The following is a 14431-nucleotide window of genomic DNA, read 5'->3' as shown; positions in this document are numbered from 1 at the left end:
ACATGGTGTATCATTCCCTTGTGAACGTGGATTGGAATGTGTGCCCTCCCTGCGTGTGTGTGTTATCAAGTGATGACTCAAGCTTTCTATGGCCTTCTACTTGCAGCTGCATTATTAATAAATGTTTCTGCTTGTCCTTGCCTTGCCTCCATGCTTCCTGTCCTGAGCTCTCTATTTGGACACCATGAGCATTCTGGGCCTGTATTCTTCTCTCATCATGTACGACTCTGCACATTTTTCTCCTAATTCATGCATTAGCAAAAGTAGGCCTTCTCCTTTTTCCATATTTTCAGTAACACGCTAAAAAATGTTTAGAGTCATTTTTTCTCATGTTAACCATTGGGCCTTGTCGTAAGGCAAAATGATGTTAACGGAGTAAAAATGACTCTAATCCGGTTTACGACATGGAAACATGTTGCAAAGCGGAAATGGGCGATTTTTGCCCATAATAGCATCAAAAAGAGACGCAAACGGAGCAAACAGTGCAAAGGAGCCCCAAAATGAATCATAGAAGCCAGGAGAGATCCCAGGGAGACCCCAATCAACCAGAAACCAGCAAGCAGGGCACAGACAAGAACCAGGGGAGTGAGAAGAAAAAGTGAAAGTGTTGTTTCAGCGCAGAGGAGCACAAAATACTGGTGACAGAGGTGATGGAGCATCAAAATCAACTCTTTGTCACCTCCAAGTTGCCAAATGGAAGGAGAGAGGCAATTGTGGATAAAGTCGACAGTGTGGCAGAGGTTAGGAGAACAGTGACTGAGTGCAAGAAACACTGGCATGACTGCAAGAGAAGGACAAAGGCAAAAATGGCACGGAACAGGAAGGCAGCACCCAGCCCATGCCAAGTACAAGTGCTGTGCAGGCCACCTAGGGGCACACCCCACCACTTCACCAACAACCAATTCATGGGAGTTACACCACCATGCAAAGGCTGGAGGAACTTTGGAAATATACCTGGAGGGTAGTGTTGAACGTATCACTGGTCTGGTGTCACAGAACTGATGCCTCCGCTGCTGGTAACCTGCCATGTCCAGGCCATTGGCCCATGGGGCATTACACATTGACAACAGTTGCTACCACCACCTGTGCTGTAGGGGGTGAACAATTACACAGTGGCAGTCAGGTGCCCCTTGTATTATTGCACATGAAATATACCTCAGGCCCTGACCTGAGTACAACTCCTTAGAATTGGCAATGTCCATAGACACATTTACCATCAGGCACTGTCACAAACAGAATGATGTACACAGCAGAAAAATCATATCCATATTGGCCATCCCATGGTTCAAACCTGTGCTTTTGTCACATGAGCTGTACTGTCATCAAGCTGCACTCATGTATCATAGTGAAAGGAGGGTTGCATTGAGGGGAAGGACATAGGTGTTCAGTAAGGTAAACAAACTACTTCGACAGGAGTAGAAACAGTACTCTGCCAGGTCCATGTGTGCTAAGCAAAGTGGCACACAAACACAAATCACAACATGAGGAGACATCAATGGCAACAAGAGCACAGTGTGGCAACTATACCACCCCTGGGGTGGTGCAAGGTCTCAGCACAGCATGGGTGTAGGTGAAACATGTAAGACTGGGACAGGTGAAAATTGGTGCTGTGCCATGAGCACACCAACACACATTGCAAGGCAACACCATGCAAATGGTGCAAAGGGAGGGTAGAACAAGATAAGAGGCCGTCAAGACACAATAAGGATATACAACACACTTAGAAGATATGACGTCGACAATTGTGGCAACTGGGCTTCCATTCATGTGACATGCAGGTTGGGCATAGGGCTGTAGACTGCAGCTATGATGTACTGGAACAATCCATTGGAACTAATGGGTACATCATAGGCCCCTAGCACCACTGCAATGTCACTTTCAGTGATGCTCCAGTGGCGCTAAGCACCGCGTTATATTGACAAGGTGGCGCTAAGACACTTTTTATGGCATTATGTCACCTTGTAAATACATAGGCAGCTGATCATGACAGTGCGTGGAAGGTGGTGCAATGGGTGTTGCTGTGGGTGGCATTAGCAGGGTGCAATGAGGTGGAATACATTTGTACCTCCTTCACATTTTGAATTCCTATATTTGCTGCAATCTGCAGCATGCATAGGAAGGGCGAAATGCCAGAAATGATTGTTTAAGACTGTGAAGGTAGATCTCCATGCACATAAATAATCATATGTAAATGACGATTTGGCTCTTCTGAGTGTGTTGCACTCTACAACTCACACAGAAGTGCCAAAGTGCCAATGGTGATTGTTAATGTGCATGAAGCGACATTTAGGATGCCTACAATTACGCTGGCAGCTGAATCTTGCACCAGTATGGGGGACAATACAGGAGTGCCCCTTAATCACTTGCATACAGTGCAATCTTGTGTCACCAAAGTGAAGCAGTGCAGCGCAGATTATTATTGCACAGCACTGTGATGCACCACTTCTACATCAACATGGGTCTATTATGACAATGAGGCTCAAATATCAAGTCAGTGAAGTGACTTGTCAACTGCCATAACACAGATAGACTGATTTTATACCATCTCATTGCAGAGGGTGACGGCTCTCCTGTGGGTCTGCCTGTCCTGAAGTACCCTGATGACCTGGGTGACCAGCTGGCAACTATCAGCCAAGCGACCCTCCAAGAAGTCCTTGTGAACATGAAGACACCACCTCCAGTTGCAAAGAGGAGTATTAAATTAGAAGACATCCCACAGGCCCCACTTAACACCCTAAGAGTACGACCTGCCAGCACCGACACAGCAGAGGAATCTGAGGACACAGGAACCAGCTTTGAGAGGACAGGGGTGGGAGTCCAGTGGGAGCTGGCCAAGGAGGGGCGGGTGGGGATGCGAACAATGGCAGCCAACCTTGAGGGGATGCAGATGTGCATGGTTGCGGCAACTGAACAGACTGCAGCCAACCAATGCACACACTCCACAATGCGTGGAGTCCAGGCGTTTCTGAGGGACATAGCTGCTGTCATGAGGGGGAGGCCACAACAACTGCCCTCCCAAACTGGCAGCAGTGTGCCTGAGGACAATAAGGACCCAATGCACTGGGAATTGGTCTCCTTCAGGGCAGACATGACTGCCTACCAGAGGGATGTTGCAGCTATTCCTAAAAACCAGCTGCTCCTCCAGTGATGCCATATGTAGTGCCACAGATGGCAGCTGGCGGAAGGTGGCAGTCCACATCAGCAACCACTGAGGTGTGTGTGGCCCCCTCTACCTCAAGGGTAGAGGGGGCACCACACACATTGGAGGATGAAGATGTGGAACAGATCATCTTCACCCATAGGAGTTCCCGGTAGCACCAGCCAATGCCACATGGGCAGTAATTTCCATAGTCTTGTGCTTGACATCATGCCAGTGTTGACATTCTGACAGATATGTACCCCACTGCAACACACTGTTGACCTTTCTGCTATGGCCTGCTATTGTCCCTAACTTTCTGTTAGAAATGGGGTCTTTGGTTGGCAGTCAGGTTACTCCCTGTCCAAGCAAGGACCCTCACTCTAGTCAGGATCTTGTCACACACAATACACATTATTCTGTGCCCACCCTCTGGTAGCTTGGCACTGGGCAGTCAGGCTTAACTTAGAAGGCAATGTGTAAAGTATTTGTGCAATAAATCATACAATAACACAATATAGCACAAAAAAATACACCACACAGTGTTAGAAAAATATATAATATTTATCTGAAAAGATGCAGGTCAAAACGATTCAAATGGAAAAAGTATATGTTGAGATATCACTGTAAAGTGATATAAAGTGTCTTAAGTATTTTTAAAGCAAACAAAGACTCTTTCAAGCACAAAGTATGTGGTTCGTGTGAAAAATCTCCTCAAAGGACCTCAGAGGAGGAGATGCTTGGAAACAAAAGGGTGTTCGTCGATTTCTCGGGCTGCACACATAGATGCGTTGTTTAGTTTTCACATAGTAACCGCTGTGCTTTGATTTCTGGTGCTCAGTCTTGGATCCTCTTCGAGTTGTGGGGTTTTCAGACGTCCCGTGGATGGTGCGTGGATTTTCTGCCCTGGCAGGACGAAGTCACAGGAGATGCACCGATCCAGTGGGTGTTCCATTGAATTTTCTACCGCACGGCAGGTGCTGTGTTGATTCCTCTCTGGAAGTTGGGCTGCGTTGTTCCGGTTCGGCTGTGTGTCGAACCAGTGGGCTGTCAGTCAAATTTCGAGTCGCTACGCTGGCACTGCGTCGATCTTCTGCTTGCGAAATCAGGCTGCGTCATTCTGGTTCAACGTAAGTTGACATTTTTACAGCGGGACAGGCTGTGCGTCATTTCTGGCAGGCTGTGCGTTGACTTTTGCCACACAAGGAGCCCTTTTTTGAAGAGATGAAGTCTTTTTGTTCCTGATACTTCAGGGAACAGGAGGCAAGCTCTATCCAAGCCCTTGGAGAGCACTTCTTCACCACAGCCAGAGAACAGCAAGGCAGTAGGGCAACAGCAAGGCAGCAGTCCTTCACAGAAAGCAGTCAGGTGAGTCCTTTCGGCAGCCAGGCAGTTCTTTTTGGCAGGATGTAGGTTCTGGTTACAAGTTTCTTCTCCAGGAAGTGTCTGAGTTGGTAGGGGCAGAGGCCCTGTTTATATTCCCAAATGTGCCTTTGAAGTGGGGGAGACTTCAAAGAGTGGCTTAAAAGTGCACCAGGTCCCCTTTCAGTTCAATCCTGTCTGCCAGGGTCCCAGTAGGGGTTGTGGCAGTCCTTTGTGTGAGAGCAGGCCCTCCACCCTCCCAGCCCAGGAAGACCCATTCAAGATGCAGATGTATGCAAGTAAGGCTGAGTATCCTGTGCATGGGGGGTGTCCTAGTGAATGCACACGGAGCTGTCAACTAAACCCAGCCAGACGTGGATTGTAAGGCACAGAAAGATTTAAGTGCAGACAAATACTCACTTTTTTAAAAGAGAAATTTCTGAAATAGTAATATTAAATCTAACTTCACCAGTCAGCAGGATTTAATGTCACCATTCTGGCCATACTAAATATGAACTTCCTACTCCTTTCAGATCAGCAGCTACCACTCAAATAATGTATGACGGCAGCCCCATTGTCAGCCTATGAAGGGAGCAGGCCTCACAGCAGTGTAAAAACAAATATAGGAGTTTTACACTACAAGGACATGTAAACTACATAGGTACATGTCCTGCCTTTTGCCTAGACAACACCCTGCCCTATGGGTTACCTAGGGCTTACCTTAGGGGTGTCTTATATGTAGAAAAGGGGGAGTTTTAGGCTTGGCAAGTACTTTTAAATGCCAAGTCAAATTGGTAGTGTAACTGCACACACAGGCCTTTGCAATGGCAGGCCGGAGACAAGGTAATTGGGCTACTTAAGTGGGTGGCACAATCAGTGCTGCAGGCCCATTAGTAGGATTTATTCTACAGGCCCTGGACACATATAGGGCACTCTACTAGGGACTTATAAGTAAATTAAACAGTCCAATTGGGTATAATCCAATGTTACCATGTGTAAAGGGAGACAGCATATGCACTTTAGCACTGGTTAGCAGCGGTAAAGTGCGCAGAGTCTAAAAACCAGCAAACAGTATCTAAAAAGTGAAGGGAGGCAGGCAAAAAGTTAGGGGTGACCACCATAAGGCTGTCAGGTCTAACACTTTCCATTTGGCAATTTATGTACTCCTGCACTGAAAGACACTTTACCCAAACATGTCCTGCGACATGTTCCTCAACTTTGGACTTATGTTGTGCCCCAAGTAGATGGGTTCCACAAATGTGGTCTCAGACCTGGACATTGTATGTACTTTACACTGTTACACTTGTAAATAAACACAAGTCCATGGTATGAGGGGGAGCTGGGTGACAGATAAATGACACAACGCTTGGGCTCTACAAGACAACTGATTCAGGTATTCTGGTTTGTCCCGCAAGGCACACAGAGGCACTTTGTGGAGGACAAGTGGCTAAATACTTAGTCTGCAATTCACATGCATTGAGTAATCCATGACTGATGTGTCACAATTGGCTGATGGCATCAAATGGCCCATTGCCAGTGCCCCCTAACGTGGGTATTCCCCCTTTGTAAACATAATTGCAGGGCTGATGTATGTGAAACTATGATATTATTGCACCACACAAGGATTGTCATACTTAGTTATCACAAACCACTCACAGATGGTATGCTGGCAGTGTTTAACCTTATCATATATGACTCAATGCTGGGGCACAGATGTTGCATGGCCCATGAAATGTGTGACCTAGTGATGGATGTGCATGACTATCCGAACCTCTGACTTACATTGGTTAAATGTTAGGATTTGTGAAGCCCATGTCTATACTGGCAAAGTGACACTTCATTCTGGTTGAATGCAACCTGTCCACAAGCATTGCATGCAGCATGCCAACACAACTGCTACTGACATTCAAGTGCAGTGAACAGTAATTAGTTAGCCCACCAATCACCATACCGAGATGGTGCAGAAGGTCCTGCTCCCTGCCCACAAGGTCAACCCAGCGATGCTTCAGCTTATGGTCATGCGACTAGTGTGGTACACCCTCTTCAGGTGGTGGAGCACCTTTCCCCAATGCAGCCGCCTTGCCTCCGTATGCCATGGATCACACAGCCAACCAACTCTAGCATCAATGGGAGGTAGTGTGCTACCAGCCAAATAAAGCCTACCAGCTCCTCCTCCCCAATTCTGGTCAGCCTCCCCTGTCAGACATTGCACTGGGGTACAGGTAGAAAAAAATGTTAGACAGTACAATGGAGAAACAGAAATAATGAAAAGAAACTTAACACCCAAAAATTCAATAACCCAACTAACCCACCTATAGTACTAACCCAGACAGGCACCCGACAGCACAAGTACAAGGTAAAATACACTAAACACAACAAATTCACAGATACTTGGACAAATGACAATATAATACAACAGAAAACATGACTGGAGGTACAGCACAAGATAGACTAAATCACAAGAAGACACCACCAAGTCCAAACCACAACTACACAGTCAAAAGAGGCATAGACTGTAAAAAGAAAGTGAAGGTACACCCACTGTACCATGCCTGTATACAGGATATCCTATTACATCGCTTCCTGTGCTCTGGTGTCACATTTTTCTGTTATGCGTGTATTTTTGTTGACGCATCTGCCTCCCACCTGTGCGTCTTTTTTGCCCGGGTAGATAAATATGGCGCTAGGGTGCTTGAGTCATTTTTTGGGTGGGAATGCCTACCCTGCATCTCATTGAAGCAAGGAGGTTTCACGCATCCAAAAAATGAGGTTAACACCATTATTTTGACGCTGCAAGGGTCTAGCGTCAAAATATAAATATAGTATTAAATTTGCACTGGATTTGAGTAAACGAAAAAATGACACAAATCCGGTGCAAACAGAGTACAAATATGCCCAAAGGTATTTTGATAGCCTACCGTGGCAGAGTGGTGTATGCAACATGATGAGGCCCCTTTGCAGAATGTAGTAAGAGTCCCACAGACTTGCTAGATATGTGAGACATTCGAAGACCACAGAGTGAATGCGTGCCCCTTGAAGGGTGGGGGCAAATATGCCCCACAGAGGCCTGCCTAATGTCCCTGGTGTATGCTCCCTCATTCCCTGTTTGAGGGACACTATGTGTACTCATCATTGGCTTTCATTTGACAAGCTAATGCTTTCTAGAAGTTGTTTCATGGTTGGTTTCAGTTTAACGGCCAGCATTAACACTTGATAACAAGATATGTAGCAGAAAAACATGACTGGAGACATGAAGGGGCAGATTTACAGAAGGTGGTGCTGCACAGAGGTCAGCACTACTTTCCTACGCCACTTAGCACCCCTCTACTGCCACCATGTGTGCGCCGTATTTAAAATCCAGCGCACCATGGTGCAGGGTAGGGGGCAATAGCGTCATCCTTCATGACGCTATAGATGTACTCTGAAGGAGTAGCGCCAAAATATTGGCGCTATTTCTGCAGAGTAAATAGGGCCCCAATCTAAAGAATGGAAGGCCCCTTTTAATACCTGCTTTTGAGCAGACATTAAATGTGCCGTAAAAAATGGCGTAAGGAAATCTCATAGATTTCCTTATGCCATTTTTCTGGCTCCCCTAATGGGGGAACGCCCCCTTTGCATACATTATGCCTGGTGCAGGCATAATGTAGTGTAAAGGGTTACAGGGTGCACAATGCATCCATTGCGCCACCCTGTAAATACAGCACTGGGATTTTGGCCACATTGGGCCACATTAACGTCAGAATAAATAGCGTTAATGTAGCGCAAGGTGGCACTAGGGGCCTCTAAATATCCCCCTATGTTCTGCCAACAAGGAGTCATGTAACTATCCTATTACAGTTACCTCAACTAAATTAAACAGGTAGTTGAAACATGTTTAATGATAGCAGCAAAATGCCGGTATGAGACCGATGGGTGGATTTCAATCCCAATTTTTCCCATTAACATTCAGTTATCAAATGCCCTCTGTAGTGATTGCTGCAGATGCCCGTATTATGCATTCATCATTTGGTGCACAGTATAAATGGAAACGTGCCTAAACGAGAATACTGAACACAAACTGTTTGTCATATTCTCACTTAGAAACAACAACACAAAATTTACACAAATTTCGGCAACGTGTAATATGCACATCATCCCTGTTCACAGCAGAGAGCATCAGCACAAATGGACGTTTGGCACATAAATGATTCGATCACGGCCATACTGTCATAAAGAAAGTTGCATAAACCAATTTCTGCACATTTGCACATTGTTTAAGATGTCACCTTTGATGTTTATTAATTAGGAATATGTGCGAAAATAGGTTTTGTGTCCATTTTTATGTATGGCATGTAATGGTACTTGTGCTGCTCAAGTCAAACATCTTGCATTCTATTCATATTATTTGGGTCTACCATCTATTGCTGTTACGATGCGTCCTTCAACTTCCTCCAGAATACATAAGGATCTGTTTTGTCTTTGAAAAATTATTTATCAAATTAATTATCTGATTTAAATATGCTAGACATAAAGTGAGCCCTTGTTGTTCTTTTCATTGCACTGAAGCAGACATTTTTAGTAGATTTTATCATCACTTTTAGGTCGAGACTAGGCAATATGCATGCACTGTCTGCGAGACCTGCTCTAATCAGTAAAAGTACTTTTGGCCACATATACAAAGGCTTTTGCACGTAGCAAACAGCGAATCGGGCTGTTTGCGATGTGCAAGCTGCACTTCCCCATGTACAAACCCAGTTTTGCGATTCGGTAAACTTTTTACCGAATCACAAAACAGGATTGCGACTCGCAATTAGGAAGGGGTAATCCCTTCCTAATTGCGAATCGCAGTCCCATGTATGATTGTTTTGTGACAGCGAATCAGACCCCTTCCCCTTTATGAAACAAAAACGTTTCATTTTCTGTTTTTGAATTGCATCTCGTTTTCCTTTAAGGAGACCGGGCTGCATATAAAAAATAAAAAAAACTGCTTTATTTAAAAGCAGTCACAGACATGGTGGTCTGCTGTCTCTAGCAGGCCACAATCCTTGTGAGGACCTCCATTCCTAAGGGAGTTGCAAATTGCCACCTACCTCATGAATAATCATGAGGTGGGCATTTGTGACCCCCTTGCGAATCGCTATTAGTGTCAATGACATTATACTACATTCGGATTTGCGAGTCGCAAATCCGAACTTTGATACATGTAGCCCTTTGATCTCACCTGCTGCTTACCTTAGATTGGCTCTAGTGTCGCTCTTCTTTGCTGCCTCCTAAGTGATTTGCACAGCTGAGACATAACCTTTGTTCTTAACTGAGAGGCACCAGCCGTAAATTTGTCTTTATTATTGCCCGTCCGCAGTGATGCAGGTACTATTTTTGCTACCCTCTCCCACTCCCCCTGCCCTCTTTGCCAAGATGCGGGATTTTGTTTACCTTAGCTCATCTCAGCACGGCGCCCGCTTCATGCACGCAGCGCTTCATGACACCCAAATTTTAATGTTTTAAGTAATATGCCTGTGCAGATTAAAGACATAGACAGCTGTAAGGAAACGGGTTAATTCTTTCTCGTTTGTACAAATAAAACAAGAATCTTGCTTCATCTTCTCCGGTTTCTGCATAGTTTATAGATACACACGTGTCATCGTTTGGCCATTTTACAGCAACAGCATCGTGGTATGCAAAAGGAAAATTTGCAGTTATCAACAAATATAGTGACTTTTCTTGCTTTCTTAGACTTTTCTGTTTAGTTAACTTATTTAAGTATCTTTCTAGACAGTATGTATTAATTGAATTCAAAATATTATCAGGTTAAAGGTACTTAAATTCCAAGCGATCTCTCTATTATGAAAATTAATTTGCAAAGTTTGTTCAAGCGGCTTTTTATTATGTGCTTAAGTGAGTACTTCAGCAAGTCTGAAATGCCATAATCTTATGCATTTCTTTGTCAGGGCTTGTGTGGTTGTGTGGCCGTTCTGCTGCTCAGCCTGTTCGAAGCTCCCCCCTCCCCTCCCGAGCTTTACTTTTGCAGCACATTATTTTGACAGCTGCTGCAAACCAGCATTCTACTACCTTTTTCAGTGCCCTCACTCTTCCTTCGCCCTCTAGGATCTCTGCTGCACGTTGGATATGACCTGTTTTATCTCTGCTTTGTTGATATGCTCTTGAGGCTGGTCTCTGCCCGAATCATTGACAGGGCAGTTGGGTGCCTCTGAAAAAGGCGGTCAGCTGGGCAGGGTCTACTGCCACCTAAGGGGTGTAAAGGGCCTGATAAAATGTTGCAAAGTAATTTGCAACATACAAAGTACTGCAGTCAGCTAAGGATGCGACTGGTAGCACATTGGATGGCCTGGATGGCCTTCACAGCCTCGCTCTGCCTCAGGTGTGCTGCCAGTATCCGGCCTGTCTTTTTTGACTGCTAGTTGTGACAACCCTTTAGGCACTACAATGCATACTCCACCATGGAGGTGAATAGCATGTTATGGTCCATGCATGCCTTCTCCAAGTGGTTCCTGATGAGGACCATTGAACTCACAGTGTAAAGGCAAGTGAAAGTCGCTATGGTGCTCTCCACAGCCTTCTGCTGTTCTGCCTTCTGCTTATTGGACAGGGCAGTGTCTCTCATTTGCTGGCCCCATATAGTCAACTTGGCAGCCACTCGCGGTGTGTGAGCTGGAGAGACAGACCCCCAATTGTGATCTAGGTAGATGGTAACATGGGACAAACTGGGCCTTGCCCTGATGTGACCTCTAGTGGGATATGTTGAGGCTCCATAGTTTGCAGCCCAGACTCAGCAGCCCCAGGTCTACCAAGAGGAGAATCAGAGATTGTTCCGAGAGCCTGCCTTCCAGAATCCGGTCATCTTGCAACATGGCAATCATCAGCTGGGAGAAAAGAAAGTAGTCCAACCACGATTGGGTGCAATGCACAGATCAGAGGAAGGTAAATTCCCGGTCAGTAGGGTACAAGCAGTGGCAAATGAAAGTTAGATCACAGTCTGTGGCGACATCCTCCTGAACAGCACAGTCTGCATAGTTGCGCGTGTCGATCAGGCCAGTACAGTCCAAGATCGCATCCAGGGTCAGGTTCCAGTTGCCCCCTATGAGCAAGTACATAGCATCAATTTCTGTTAGCAGGCGATTGAGCACCAGGAAAAACACCCTCTTGAGCCCAGTTGGTGCGTATACAGAGCCCAAGCACAGCATCCTATCACCTATCCGCAGCTTGACAAGAATATACCAACCATCAGGGTCTTGATCACAGTCAGTTTAGAGAGATTAGTGCAAGAGGATTGCTACTCCACATATCCAAGGAGGCACAGACCCACCCAACAGGGGGCGGGTGGCTGCTCCCCTCCTAGTCAGGCCAGATTTTCTCCGCTTCTGCGGACATGAGGTGGATCTTCTGGAACAAGGCCATATCAACGCACTCAAGTTAAGGTATGCAAGCACAACAAAACAAGAGAGTGACAACCATTGTCTGCAGGCTTCTGAACAGCAAGCAGACATGCAATGAATAATCAGCCAATACTCATCTTGAAACAAAAGTGGCTATGAGAACACAAGAAGGTGGCAGTCCAGGGAGGGCAACAACTCAGTCTGAGGCCAAACTAGACTTCAGCGGAGAGCGGGATTAGTCATGCCCTCAGTCTTGTGTGAGTTCAAACACTGCTTGGAAAACCTTTCCCTTGCCATTTTGCAATTTGCTGGATGTATATTGGGATCTTTCCTGGTGTTCGTCCCGGTGGGGGCCCTGGTCCACAGTAGCAGAGGAGCATATGTCCAAAGGCTGGAGGACCAATGATGTCTCAGCAGGAGCCATGTCTTTACCCTTGCCCTGAAGGCCCTCCAAGAAAGATCGTAATTTCTCAGAGTTGTAGAAGCCATCCCTCATGATCCACATCCATGTGGGCCGAACTTTATACCACATGAGTGAAGTTGATGCCAGAGGGCAAGGAATGCTTTTCACTTGTTGTTGGTCTCCCAGGAGAATTCTGTTGAGATGCAGATTTTGTGGCCCGCATATTCATAGAGTCTGTGGGAGCAGGCTGCAGTCAAGAGTTGGCAGACTTGCTTGTGGCAGAAAAGCAAGAGATGAGTGGCTGCGCCTTGCTTGTGATGGCCTAATCCTATGGTCCCTTTGGATCTCTGAGGGGAGAAGGGAAGTCCCATAAGGGTGGAAAGAACGTCCCAGAGAAAGCAGCGTGCACCAGCCCCCTTTACCTGTTCTGGGAAGCCAGAGAAGTTGATGCTATGCCTCTGGCTCCTGTCATCCGGGTCGACAATCTTGTTGCAGAGATACCAGAGTTTTGAGTCCCGACCAGGAATTAGGTTGATACACATTGCTCCATCCCATCCATCCTGTTGTGGAAGCAAGTGAGGTCCAAATGGATACATTTTGATTCAGGTGCCATGGCTGTCATCTTGGTGTCTATGACCTCCAGACAGTGACTCACTGAAGTGACTTTCTGTAATAAGTGGCCCATTGTGGGAACTGGGGTGGCACACCGGGAAATTACATAGACAGAGCAGATGGGGCAGATGCAGGTCTCGTCTGTGCGACTAACTCCATACAGAGTAGCTGACAAGATGGCTTCCCAGAGGACATTGCAAAGCCGTAGGCACAAAAGAGCACAGGACTACCCCCTAGGGTTGGGGGGAACTCTAATGGTGGGTGCAGTAGAGTGGCCCCTTCCGGGCGGTGGGCCTGGAAATACTGACCAGGAGGGTTGATGAAAGGCAGCTGAAGGGTGGATGTGGCAATCACAGACTCTTCTTGCCTAGTACCCCCATGGCAGGAACCAGGGACCAGTTACCAAAAGACTGTGCTGCCCTGTGTGCTCTCCCTACAAGGTCTGCTGGCTGATAAGGCAGTGTACAGCTTGCTGAAGGAGGGATGGAGGATATATAGGAAGGATAAGGTGCAAACACTCTGCAGGCTGGAAAGGACTGCAGGTGTGGTCTTCCGTAACCAACACCCTATGAGGCTGGCAACCTCCTCTGGGTGCGCAGATAGTCCTTCCTCCAATCATAAAGAAGGGGAGGGCTGGGGTCAGGGTTGTCACACAACCAGGCCACAGGTGGGGTCCGTAGGAGCTGAGGCCAATGGTGGAGGAGGCCACACTCTGCAGTTAGTCCAAGTGCTCTGTCCTGTACTGCAGCAGAGCCCTCAGGTCAGGGGTAAGGCAGTTGGTGGTTGGGAGGCAGGCCAGCCTAAGACAACTCTCTTAGGTTGCTGCCCAGGCCCCCAGTGGTACTTAAGAGAGAACGTATTGTGCACCAAACCCCTTGCAGCCTTTTGTGGTGTGGCGTGAGGGTCGGGGACCAAGCCCAGGACAGGGCAGATTCAGAGGCGGGGATGGGTGACCCCTAGTCAGAGTTAAGATCCATTTCAAACTAGGGCCCCCCTCAGCCTAGCATTGCCACCTGCCCAGCCATGGGACATCAGGGTCAGTAAAGGGGCCCCCACTGACCAGGCCTCGAGTGCCCTCCTCTGTCCCAGGTTGACACGTATGTGGTCTAGGTGCATGTGCACGGCTATCGCGCCATGCCCACCTAACTCCATAAGGCCCCGGTCCACCCTCGAGGCCAGTCCGAGGGGGTGGAGGGGAGAGCAAACCAGGGCTGACAATCAGGGTTCTGCCCTAGTGATAAGAGCCTGGGGGGGGGGCTTACTCACTGTTCCCAGGATGCTTCAGCACAGCCACAATGGCGGTCCAGGTGCCATCAGAGGCCAACTCCTCCCTTGCTGAGTGCCAATGGAGCCCGCTGCCCCTGCAGTGTTCATTGCACAAGTACCCAGGCCACACAGGCTGGTGCCAGAACTCCTCAGCCATCTCTGGGTGGCGGATCGAGCTGGAAGGCCTTCCGGTGCAGCGGAGTCCAAGAGTCAGGCGGCCATCTTGTTCAGCGGCCAGACTCCACCCCTCTATTACCTATTGTTAACAATTCTCTACAA

The sequence above is a fragment of the Pleurodeles waltl genome, chromosome 1_2 (genome assembly GCF_031143425.1).
Source record: "Pleurodeles waltl isolate 20211129_DDA chromosome 1_2, aPleWal1.hap1.20221129, whole genome shotgun sequence".
NCBI classification, from domain to species: Eukaryota; Metazoa; Chordata; class Amphibia; order Caudata; family Salamandridae; genus Pleurodeles; species Pleurodeles waltl.
This window is presented reverse-complemented; position numbering follows the sequence as displayed.